Source organism: Numenius arquata, chromosome 10 (genome assembly GCF_964106895.1).
Source record: "Numenius arquata chromosome 10, bNumArq3.hap1.1, whole genome shotgun sequence".
NCBI classification, from domain to species: Eukaryota; Metazoa; Chordata; class Aves; order Charadriiformes; family Scolopacidae; genus Numenius; species Numenius arquata.
The window spans coordinates 55,277,643-55,289,653 of record NC_133585.1 but is presented as its reverse complement, the minus strand read 5'-3'; positions in this window follow the sequence as shown (position 1 = coordinate 55,289,653).

Genomic DNA, 12,011 nt, shown 5'->3' with positions numbered 1-12,011 from the left:
CCTGATATTGATTATTAGTTCAGAAAAGTGTGTGTGTGGGGGGAAACAAGAAAAAAAAAAAGCAAAAATCAACTTATAGTTGCTTATGCTTTTGTAGGTACAGATACAAAGAATAAGAGGAATTATTCAATATAATCCACTGAGCTGGAAGCCAGTAGAACAAGGTGAAATCTGTAAAATAAAATTAACATCCGAATATGTGAAAGATCCTTAAAGTGAAATCTATTAAGGAAGGGACATTAAGAGGATAAAAGTTGTGGAAATCCCAACGTGGTGGATTTTTACAGAACAAACTGCGGCAAATCTTGTCTGTAAAGCCCATATGGAGGTACACTGGATGATCAAATCCAGCAGGGCTATCCTAGGGGGTTTTGAGTGGTGTAGAAGGAATGGATGCCAAAGATAGAGGAAAAAAAAGTTAACTTTGAAATCCTACACTAATATGTTTTAATTGTGTGATGTAATATTAGCCAGCAACAAGAGGAACACAAGCTGGCACAAAGGTGAACTGCAAAATGAAAACTCACTCCAAAGTTTCATCTAAATCCTTCTACTTCTTTCCTGCTCAATACAAGAATACATTGCAACTTTTCATTATCTTCTTTCCAAACTGACTTTTTTCCCAAGAAATTGGATTTATGTGACCTCAGGTAACAGAGAATAACATATTTGAAGCTTTTGATGGAGAAAGTTAAATGAGTTTACAAAAGGTGATGTTATTATAAAGCTTATTTAAACTTACTTTCTGCTGAATTTCCTTGGTAGTTTGCCCAGTGGGGATATTCAACCCTCCCACTGAAAAAGCTCCTTTTTTTCTATTTTCATTTTCAATTAACATTTGAGATTACTTTGAAGAGCCACGACTTCTTACAGGTAAACAGAGTACTAGAGCTGGGGGAAAAAAAATGAAATCATTCTTTTGATTGGTTTCACAACATCCCTTAAAAAATTAGGAGTGTTTTAGGAAGGTCAGAGTGACTTCTCCAAATTCCATTGCCTGATGCTGAGAAGCAGCAGCAGGTTCACTAATGGCCTGCGGAAAGTCACCGATAAAGCAGAGAACAGGAGGGAAAATACTTGGATATTGCTGGTCCGGTTCTGTAGGGAGTTGCGTAATGATTTATTCAGAATTTTAATGATGGCCAAATATGCTGCTTAATTCAAAGCTCACTGCGATATCTTGAGGGTGGTTTTAGAGTAGGGACTTTGTACAAATCGTTTCTGTTTGCTGCTGTTGGCACCGGCTCGGCTGGGAAAAAGGAACGGTCTTCTATCATTGGGCAACAGAATTGAGCAAGAGGCGGGATCTTGGGCCGGGATGGAGAAATGAGATCGTTGTTTTTTTTTTTTTTTTGAAAGGCACCAGAAGGTCAAGAATTTTTATGTAACATCAAAGCCAAAGGACTAAACTAAAGAACAGGCTGCTGCTTTGGAGAGGTAGCAAGTTTATTTGTATTTTCTGCAGTTATTTTGAGGATGGATATCAATTTCAGGTGGTGGGAAGAGCTTCCCATGTTGATAGGGATGTCTCGTTACCGCTGCTTGCTTTCTCCTGCCCGTGCTCTGCGTCAGAGCCGAGATACGGAACGCTGACAATTCCTGTGTACTACCTGATACATTCACTGTTTACATAAAGCAGGGGGAAATACTTTCACTCTACGTTGCTTTCATTTTTTAATGGAGAAAACGGCTCCAGGAAGACTAAATGAAAAGCCCATGTGCTGGAGAAGTACTCCATAAGCCATGCAGGAGAAGCTGCAAGCACTTATTTCAGACATGTAACTTTTAAATTCATTTTTCTTTCCTCGCCCTGATGGTAGAAGGAACAGAAAAGGCTGTGCTGTCCCACTTCTGGGGCTTTCATAACCATTTCGATCCCTGTTTTTCTGTTGAGAAAAACCCAAACACTGTAACCAGCTACTGAATGTTCCCACTGACGTCATCTGCCCGACCGCTGTCAGTTCTGGGGTTCAGGACCTGCCCGGTCACGGTGGCTGAAATCGATAGTTTTTCCTGGTTTATTGGATTTGTTTCTAATTTCTAAATTAATTCTCCTGCGTCAAAATCCATTGTTGTGTGGTTTTTGTTTTTTTTTTTTTTTTTAATGTGGAAGCATTTTAGGAAAAAGAACAAGATCAGGGTAATCCCTATACAAAGTGTTCCCCAAAAGCCCAGCAGACAGACGGAAGCCAAGATCGCGACAGATAAGGAACTTATGAAAATAAAAAAATAAAAAAAGACACACAAGTTCTGTGACCAGCAGAGCTCGGGGCTGTTGTGACTTGTGGCCATAAACACAGGAAGTCATTTTCCTCCTGGATCCTCTTTTAAATGCAGGAGCAAAACAAAAGTCTGACGCCTGTCGTGGGGCGCATGGGAGGTACTGAAAGGTCACCTGAACGTCTGGGCAAGAGGATGGAGGTAGCCCATATTTAGGCACAGCAAGAGCTTTTGAAAGGATGGGTGATTTTTGTTTGCATATATATGAATTCATAACTCCTAGCTATTAATTTTTTTTAGGACATTACCAGTAATACACCGGCGTCTGAGGCGGAATTGTGTAATTTCTGAGCAGCATTTCCTTTCTTAACAGTCAGATAACCCGGTGGGATGTCCCTGTTCTCCTGCTCTGAACAGTGTGTTCACAATCGTGTAGAAAACCTTTTCGTTTCTGTTTCCATTACATCAGCTACAAGAAGGCCATGCAGAAGCTTTAGGCTCTTTAATAATTAACCAGAGAACTGTCTAGATTGATGAAAAACCCCAGACGAATGCCGTGTGCATGAAACAAATTAACCCTGCTGAGATGATAAATCAAAACAGTTTAATCTCCTGAACTTTACCACCTTCTTTAGTACAGATTAAGTAGCGTATACGGTTGTCTCTACGTGTGCCAGGTATAGGTTTATCTCTAAGTGTGGTATCTTCTATGATTAACAGGTAATTTTCAGCTTTTATTTACAGTTCAAGCAACAGGACTTTCACTGCTTTCTCAGGAGACTTCATTAACAGTTATATTTGTACATTATACACATGCTCTTTAATCCCTCTATAAATATATTCTTTAGAAGGACTTTCTTGGTGCTGAAGCTTAGCTAAGTATCTTGCTATTTGGTTTTTGACTCAACCTCATGCTTTTCATGGTGTATTTCATGGTTAATTCTTGAAAATTCAAACTGGCACCATGTTCAGCAAAAAAAAAAATCATTTATTGCTTATCTGGCCATCTCATTTCCCAGTTGCATATTTCCTGCAGGTCACTGATTTTTCCTGAATGTTTTGAAAAATGAAATTTGATGTGTAAATATTCTTCCTTTAATCTTTATTCTTCCTTTATCTGCGTTCTTCCTTGGTTTGTTCTAAACCCTGAGGGCAAAACCGATCTGCTTTCACTTTTGATCCAGACAAGCAGCTTCCAGAAACAAAGAGAAATGAAGTTCTGGTGAGAAAAAACAGAGTTTACACATTACAGGAACTCTTCCTTTAAAATTCAATCTGCAAATCAAAGTTCTTAGAATGTGAAATTGCAACACTTGGGAGTGAAATAGCCATCTGTGGGGGGGATGGGAATGGGGTTGGGGGTGGTGGAAATTAGCAGGTTGTTTCATTTCTTAGCATTTCCCAGAAAAAGTGGTGTTTTGCCTTCCCCTGCTAATTAAATATTGCTGGGTGCAAAGGGCAGCCCTGGTTTGGATAAAAAGGGCAGGTCAAATGGTTAAAGAACTACCCAGAAATTCTTTTCAATGCCCCTCAGCTGTCAAGCACCTGGTATTTTTGCCATACAAAATACTGTCTCCGTTAAAGAAAATTGCAAAAGCCCATAGATTTTTTGAAGGTAGGATTTAACCTTTATTGTCTCCCCGTTTCAGGTCCTCCCCTGTAGATTGTAGTAATTCTTTATTGCACAATCAAGCATTCAAAATTAAGAATATGCTTCATTAATGTGAGAATGGGAACTGCAGTAAAACATGAGATAGTAGCTCAGAAGGTGATTGCAAGACTGGGCCTTCTATAACTTATTTAATTTTGCTTAAATTTCTCTCTGTCTGGATCCCCAGCAGGATTACGGATAGTGCAGAGAAAAACTGTGAAGTAATCAGGATTCCGAAAATCCCACAGCAGACTCCAGAGGGAGGTGTGCAAGCACATAAGTAATGCATATTTCATTTCATGAAATTTTGTTCATCAGAATATGAACAAAAGCTAAGAGTTGTCAATATTTGTCTCAAGGGAAACAAAATGTTTAATTTGAAGCATTTAAATTTAAAATAAATAAACTTAGACTTGTTGAAAGACAATGCTTAAACTTACATTTGTAACATTTCATTTCAATAATTTTTTTTCATAACTTATAAATATTTTTCCAAAGAAAAAAGTTGACAAAATTGATGCATGATTTCTAAGTACTTCTAAGATTTCTAACTCAGAAACAGGGAATTGTGTGTGGTATCCTCCTGCTGCTACCAGCACTTGGTTTTTTTCTACCGTAAATGTAAGTTTCCCTTCCTTCATCAGGACGTGCATGTGCAAGCAGGACATCTACTGTTCCAGGCAGCGGCCAACCTCACAACCGGTTTCACTCAGGTTTTTCTGTTGGGTTGTTTTTGTTTTTCCCCCTGTTACACTACAATTAACACTGTTGTTATCGGTTACTTGGTAGAAGACAAAATCCCGCAGCCCGTTCTTCTGTGTATAATTTCCAAACCCCTGGATGTGACATGGGAAGTGGAACTTTGCAGCCGCACTCAGTGACTGCAAGAGAAACCAAGAACTTTGCATCCAAAAAGGCCTTTTGCCTTTCTCTTCCTTCTGACCCAAAGCCTAGAATTTACGTTCTTCTGGGAAGGACGTTCCTAGCCACCCACTGTCTGGGGGATCTTTATGCCTTTGCCACCATCTGTCATGAACAGTCTGTCAACAGATTAGAGTTCAGGCTGCTCTGGGGTGCTGTGATGGTCTGCAAATGGGTAGTTCCAGAAGAACTGTAGAAGCGCCCATGTGGAGGGGGTTAAAGAAATGTGCAGAACCATAGGACAGGCCAGGTTGGGAGGGAGACCTTGAAAGATCATCTGGTCCAACCTCTCATGGGACAGGGAGGCTGGATGAGATTATCTAGATGATCTAGAACATCTTAGAGTTCTCTGTTGAAGAGGAGGTGCCTCTGACAAGGCTTTCCTGCAGCTTGGTGGGATTTCTGTCTGTCTCCTCACGCTTTTACTGGAACTGGTTCATGTTCTTCCCCCATAGGAGTTTTGACACTTCATCTCTCAGGCTCTGGACTGACCTCCAGCCGGTGAGTGACAAATTCCTCTTCAAGTTCTTCTGTATTTAGTCATCTGGGGAATGTGTTTGACCAGAATTCCCGTGCAACTAACCCAATAACAGTCTGATTCTAAGTATGGGGGGAAACACTCCAGTTCTGTGGCTGCTAAGGTGACCTCAAGCTCTACAGATTCCCTTCCTTAATGACTACCTTCACCTTCTCATCCTTGACCATCAAACACCCTGCCTCAAAGTGGAAAAACATGAAGCTGTAGCTGTGGAAAGGTCAAATATGAAAAATAATAATGTAATTTCATTTCAACCCAGCACCAAGAGAACATGAAATGAAAACTGAAGCTTTACTAGACAAGGAAGAACTTGGTTGCATGTGGAGGGGCCCCAGTCCTCAACTATTGTGTGTTCTGCCTGACTCTAACCCACATCATTTAGAACAGGAAACCCAGAAAAACATCTGTTTCCTCCAGATCATGTTGACGTAATGGTATACACGGTAATCAATATTCTGGATTTCAACCTGGGCCACTGGAAATCCTCAAATGCAGACTGAGACAAGAAAGCAAACAAACCACTTCCTTTCCTTTCCAGAGAAAGATAGATAGGAACAGCCAAGCAAGCTCTGACAAACTTAAAAATCTGATATGGAATCAGATTGTATTATACCACCTGGAGAGAATGCCACGGAGTCATCAAATTGATAAGAGTTGGTTGTTCCACTAAATAAACCTCTGGTTTAGGAGAAAAAAAAATAACGGTTGGTGAATAGAAGCTTTTTAAATTCAGAACTGAAATGCTGCCTGTGAGACTGGTGGTGTAAAAAACCTAACCATTTGCTAGATGTTAGAAGAAGCAAAGCAAATCGTCTCTCAAAACTTGTGGTGTTCTTTGTTGTTCTCGAGCTGTTTAATTGGGAAACAACTCCGGGAGGTACGAAATCCGCAGCAAGATAGTGGAACGGATCTCTTGAGTGGTGGAGACCAATTATTTCAGTATGGTGTTCAACTTCAGCTTAAAAAATGAACAAATGTGCTTGAAGTTTGCTACCCTTTTCCCAAATTAAATTAAAAAGACGGAGAGAGAGCATGAGACAGACAGACAGAACGTGCTTTCTCCCTCTGCACGGAGGTGGCTGTCACTCTGCAGGAGGCTGAAGTCCACAGTACATGTGATAAATTGAGTTTACCCTTTTGGTATATCTACCAGCTTCTGCTGTCGGAGACGATCCGGTGCCCTGGGTGATTTTAAAGCTGTTCTTTTAAGGAAAAATGTGATGTCTGGCAAGAAGTTTGCTTTTTACCACCTTCAAGTTTCCCTTCTTCCTTTGGCCACCGGGTAAGAGAGTGGTGCAGGACGTAGAAACACACGCTGGTCCCCACTGGATTTAATGAGTACAGTCTTAAAACTAATTTCATACAAATTTATCACTCCATTTAATTTTTTTTTTTTTTTTTTTTTAAATCCACCACGACGCACGCAGAGTCCTCGGACGCTGCCAAAGCACACAAGTTATACAAGCGGGCATGTCGCGGGCTGACTCGGTGACTCAGGGCTTGGCAACTGCCCTATAAACAAAGCTACTGAATTGGGTTGGGATCCGGGGAATCACAGCACTCTCTCCCTGCACAGCTCACTTGCAAAGGTCGGCTTTGGAGAATTACTAGAGAGTGAAAACGTGACCAAAACGCGTGAATTGCTAATTGAGTCAACAAATTCGAGGAGGGCTTAGAAATCCGATGGTAATAGTTGCGTTTTCAGCCTCTGAGTTTTAATGGGACATGAATACACCCTGAATCTAAATCAAGGATTTGCATTCTCTTTCTTTATGACTATAATTTGCGTTTCTGCTTCAGGACTTGGACTCCAGCTCCTGTTCCAGACACCGCTGTCACCACTGCTGGTCACCTAAAAGAACCCCAACTTTGAATATTGGGCAGATATTGAGGATGCAGTAGGGTAGGTTGCCCTGCAGATGGTTAAGGGCCTGTTCATGCGTTCTGTGTGGTTTAAATATACAAAAAATAGCAGCGTGCAAGGAAAAAAAAGTATATTAAATAACTAAAAAGGAATAACTATCGTTCCGCAGGTCAGATCTTTCCTCAGAGTTATGTTGTAGAGGTAGCCGAGTTCCAAGAGAGTGTAGTCATGCTGCTTATTAACTGTTGTTTGCCAGTTTCTACAAGAGTGGTGAAATGTATTTATACTCCAGCGTTCGATGGCATTAAGTGTTAATGTTTGAGGATACCTTTGCCGGCATAAAACTGCCTGCTTAATTGATAGCAAGGCCCCTGAAGCAAATCCCTATAAATATTGAAAATTTAGAATGGTTCCTATGCCAGAATGCTGTACTCTCGGTAGGTAGATTTAAGTTGTGCTAATCTGCACCCAGGACTGTAAAGTCTCGTGATGGCTCTTCCTTTCTCTTTCCATTTCTTCTAGAATGTTGTTTGTTGACTTTCCGGACCTGGGGACTCCATCACCTCTCCCTGGAGAGGAGGGAAAGGGTATCTGTGGTCAGTTTGGTTCAACATTGGCATTTCATGTAGAAATTGCAGGTGAGACCTCGGTTTATGTGTATTTTCACCTCCCATTACTGAATCTTGACAGTTTGTCACATGCTCTGGGGCAGCGTTTCCCGTTAGTTTGTGCCCAAGTCCGTGAAATTAACACTTTCTTCTGCATTTCCTCCAGAGCTGGGCAGCTCAGAAGACCAAATACATTTGGAGATGAACTTTAGTTTTCTGGGATATGCCAAAAATGACTTTTTAACTGAATATTTCTTTGAATATCCAGATATTAAGGGAAGCTGGAGGCAGAGAGCTAATGCAGCCCGTGTTTCTCCAGAGGGTGGACAGCACTGTCATGCAGGTGGTGATGGGATCTAAGTGTTTCTCTGAAGCTGAACGTGTGTTTTCAGCCATTGCTTTACATATGGCTGTTCCTCCAAAATGACTAATGTTTCCATGCCCAAGTTCCATTTAATTGGGAACAAAAATATTTTATTGTAAATCGTAGAATGGTTTGGGTTGGAAGGGACCTTAAAGCTCATTCAGTTCCAACCCCCTGCCCTGGGCAGGGACACCTCCCACCAAGATAAACGCAGCACCAAGGCTTGAAATTTAAAGAAATTAGACATATTTAGTTTCTTTAAACAGCTATGATTTGCTTTTCAAGCTCTCACTAATTGAAAATGAAATTTTGTTAGGATTTTAGTCCCCGTATCTGTGAAACAGACCTTGCAGGTCTTTGTTGGCACCACGGAGTATTTTAATTTATGCCACCAATGTATTTTCATGGTCAAATGTTCTGAGAAACTCACCTTGGAAATGCAGTTTGGATTTCATTCCAGCGTGGAGAGTGATTACTGAACCATTCTTCTTCCTTACGCTGGATAAATACTTATTTTTCCAACAGTTTATGGTATGATGACAACTTGAGGGAACATTAGTGGCCGAAAGCAACTTTCCTGTTCACACCAACATGTGTACTGGCCCTTTGATGTTCATACAAATAAATCTTATTATTTGTAGCCTCAGAGTTTGCACCATTTACGTGTCGTAGACAAACATCCAGACTGGGAGAAACAGCTACTTTTCTTCAGTTCAGCTCAGTAGGACCAACTTTGTAATTTATGGAAACGTTTTGTTCTCTGGTTTTTTGTTTTTTTGAATGGTTGAGCTATTAGACATAATGAGGAATGACAGGGAATAATAAGACTACTCAGATGATATATTTGATGATTTTTTCAGGGATCACAGTCCCAGGGATGGGCCTCCTGAACACATTTTTGGTTTTGGCCACACTGTACCGTAATTATTATTATTATTAATTTATTTTTTTAGGCAGAACTCCCTGTGTCACTCAGGGGACCGTTCTGTTCAATAAATGCAATGACAATGTTTGCTTTCTTCTGCTTTTTTGGCTTGCTGTTATTCTTTGGATGGGTAGCTTTCAGAGGGAAGTTGGTTTTTTGGAAGGGTTTTGAGTTTTTTTTGCTTTGTTTTGTTTTCCCCTTCTACAGTTCAAAAGTAATACTCGCAGCTCAGACATCAGCTGGGGAAAAACTCATGAAAAAACCCAAATTCCTCCTGCCACAAAGGGTCTGTCATGAAATATTTAGGAAATGTCCAGTGCATAGAATCACAAGTATTTCGGTGACTGTGAAATGGACCCATCTATGATAATATAAAAACTAAAATATATTATAACAGGTAAGGCAGTAGATTTGTCTCAGCAGGTGGAATTTTAGATATACATAATATGTCAAAGATTATACATTGGTTAATGTGTGAGCGTTTAATTTAAAAAGCAAATCTAATTTTTATACAATTCAGGAACTGAGAGGAAAAACGAAATTGCAAATTGAACTTGGAGTAGGTAAAACCAGCTCAATGAAATGTAGCTTGTATAGACTTCAGCATATTCCATGAGCTTCACGGAACAGATTTGGCAGATGAACGTCACTGATAAATAACGCTTTACAACTTTTAGAGAAGTTACTGGCTTCGCGTACGTGCGGAAATGGTGTATGTTGCTCTAGAAAAAAGGTAATTTCTGTTGTCTCTGGGGCCTGTGAGTGTGTAGATATATAGATACATACATGTCGAGATGTGTGTGTGTATATATATAAAAAAAATTAAAATAAAATCAATATGTCCTGTTCTTTCTCTAGGAAAATACAAGATGAAGTGCTGGCACTGGGCAGGCACAAATCCCCAGATTTAGCTGCATTTTCTCCAGCCTTGCATTAATACATTCCAGGGAAAGAAACTCCCTTAAATCAAAACAGTAGCCATGGTTTTGATAAGTGTCAGCTAATTTGTCAGCCTTGCTGAGGGATGTGTATTTAAACAGATATTTCAAATGCAGAGGAGAGAGAAAAAAAAAAAAAAAAAAAAAAGCCCCGCAAAGGAATGCTCTCTCTCTGTTTGAGGTGAGGTTGCCAGAAGGATTATGTCCAAGGAAGATGATTCACTTTTGGAGCAGCGGCTCCAGAGTCAGTGGCAGAGATTTGAGTGTTTTCTGCCCATCTGTGGGTCTTTGGGATCTGCGGCCTCGGTGTGTCTGGGAGGTTGTAGCGTTAATTGGAGCAACTCAGCCTCAAGGTCAAACGAGGTTCTGAAGTGTTAGTCATTTATGTAAATGGGACTGGCTTAGATGAGCTAAAACACAACTATTTTTCTCAAGAGTTTTGCATTCCTCCCTTCCGAAAATATCTTTATTTCCTCTTCTCTTCTGTGGGTTTTGTTTGCAGCTGTGGTAAAGTGCACTCAAAGTTCTCTTTGGGCTTTTTTTTTGGGCAGGCAGAAGCGTGCTTGCTCCCGTGTCCTCTAGTAAAGAGTTCAAAGCACCTTATTTCCTATTCTTCTTTATTTCTTCCTAATCATCTTCAGGATTGCGGCTGCCGAGGAAAGGTCATTCTGAAAAGAGAACAACGCTGCTGAAAGCCTTTGAGCCACTTCTGTGGAGCTGGAGCATCACGTGAGCTAATAAACTGGCCTTGCATTTTGTCTGAAATCGGTGAAATGAGTGATGTCTTCAGTGAATTTGTTCTTGGTGACTGCTGAAAATCCACAGTTGACTTTTGGTGCAGCTGGAGTGTAGGTCACTGCTGAAAAGCTCGGGTTTAAGGTAGTCCAGGGGGAAAGACGCAGAGAAGGAGGTGGCGAGATCAGGGTGATAGATAAATGATTAGAAAGGCTTTTTTGCCTCCTTCTTGGGCGTCGCTACAGTGAATTTCCACCTCATGAGGCTTAATCTGGAGCCTTAAACCGCCCAGAAGCCCTGGACCAAGGTGTCAGACCTGTGACCAGACGGTCGCCCTGTCCTATCAGGGTGAGTGCAGAAGGGCTGGAAACCCTCCTGTGGAAGTAAAACCTGAAAAAGCACAATTCTGTAGCAAGGCATTAACTGTGCCTCTGCAGCAGCAATAACCTCTGTAAGGTTTGCCCAGCAGATGCCAGCAGTGAATTAGAGCTTGTGGGAAAATAAAAGAAGCTCAATATGTGACTGTTGCAAACTCTTCACTGCTTAAAGCATGATTGCTTGGAATAGATTAATTTTTTTTTTTTTTTTTTTCATTAAGGTTGATGAAGACCCTCGTTTTATTCCCTGAATCCCCGAGGTTTAGGCTTCCAGAAAACATTCAGGTTCAGATTTGGTCCATGGCTCATAATAATGGCCTCTCACATAAACAATGGGATTAAGTTACTTATTTCAAAGATGTTTTAGGCTTAGCCTTTTGACACCTTTTATGTTTTTTTACCTGACCTGTTCTCTTCCTGTTTACTGTCCTCTTTGGAGTAAGAGCATAGCTCTTCTTGTTTTCTGCCCCTCTCAGTTGGAATTCCAAATTTGACCTGACATTAAGCTGTTCCTTTTTGTACCGGAGGAGAGAAAAAAATGAAATAATAAAACGCCCTGAAATCATATGGTGTTATCCTTCACTTTCACTGAACCATCTGGGTTCCTGGAGCCAGCGCTGAAAACTGTCAACGTCTCCTGATGGGAAGCAAAAAGACTGAGCTAAAAGGGAAGTTCGGGCTGGAGAATCCACCGGTAGAAGTTTTTGAGCAGTTCAGCGCCGGAGGAAGGAAATTGTTATCTTGTCCTGCCCCAAAGCCACAGCGATAGGTAAAGAACACCGGGCCCTTAAAGACGGATTGAAGAGTTTGGTGGAAACCAGATTAAAGTTTATTTTTGGTTTGCTGTTTGCAGAATTTCTGTTCCAAACA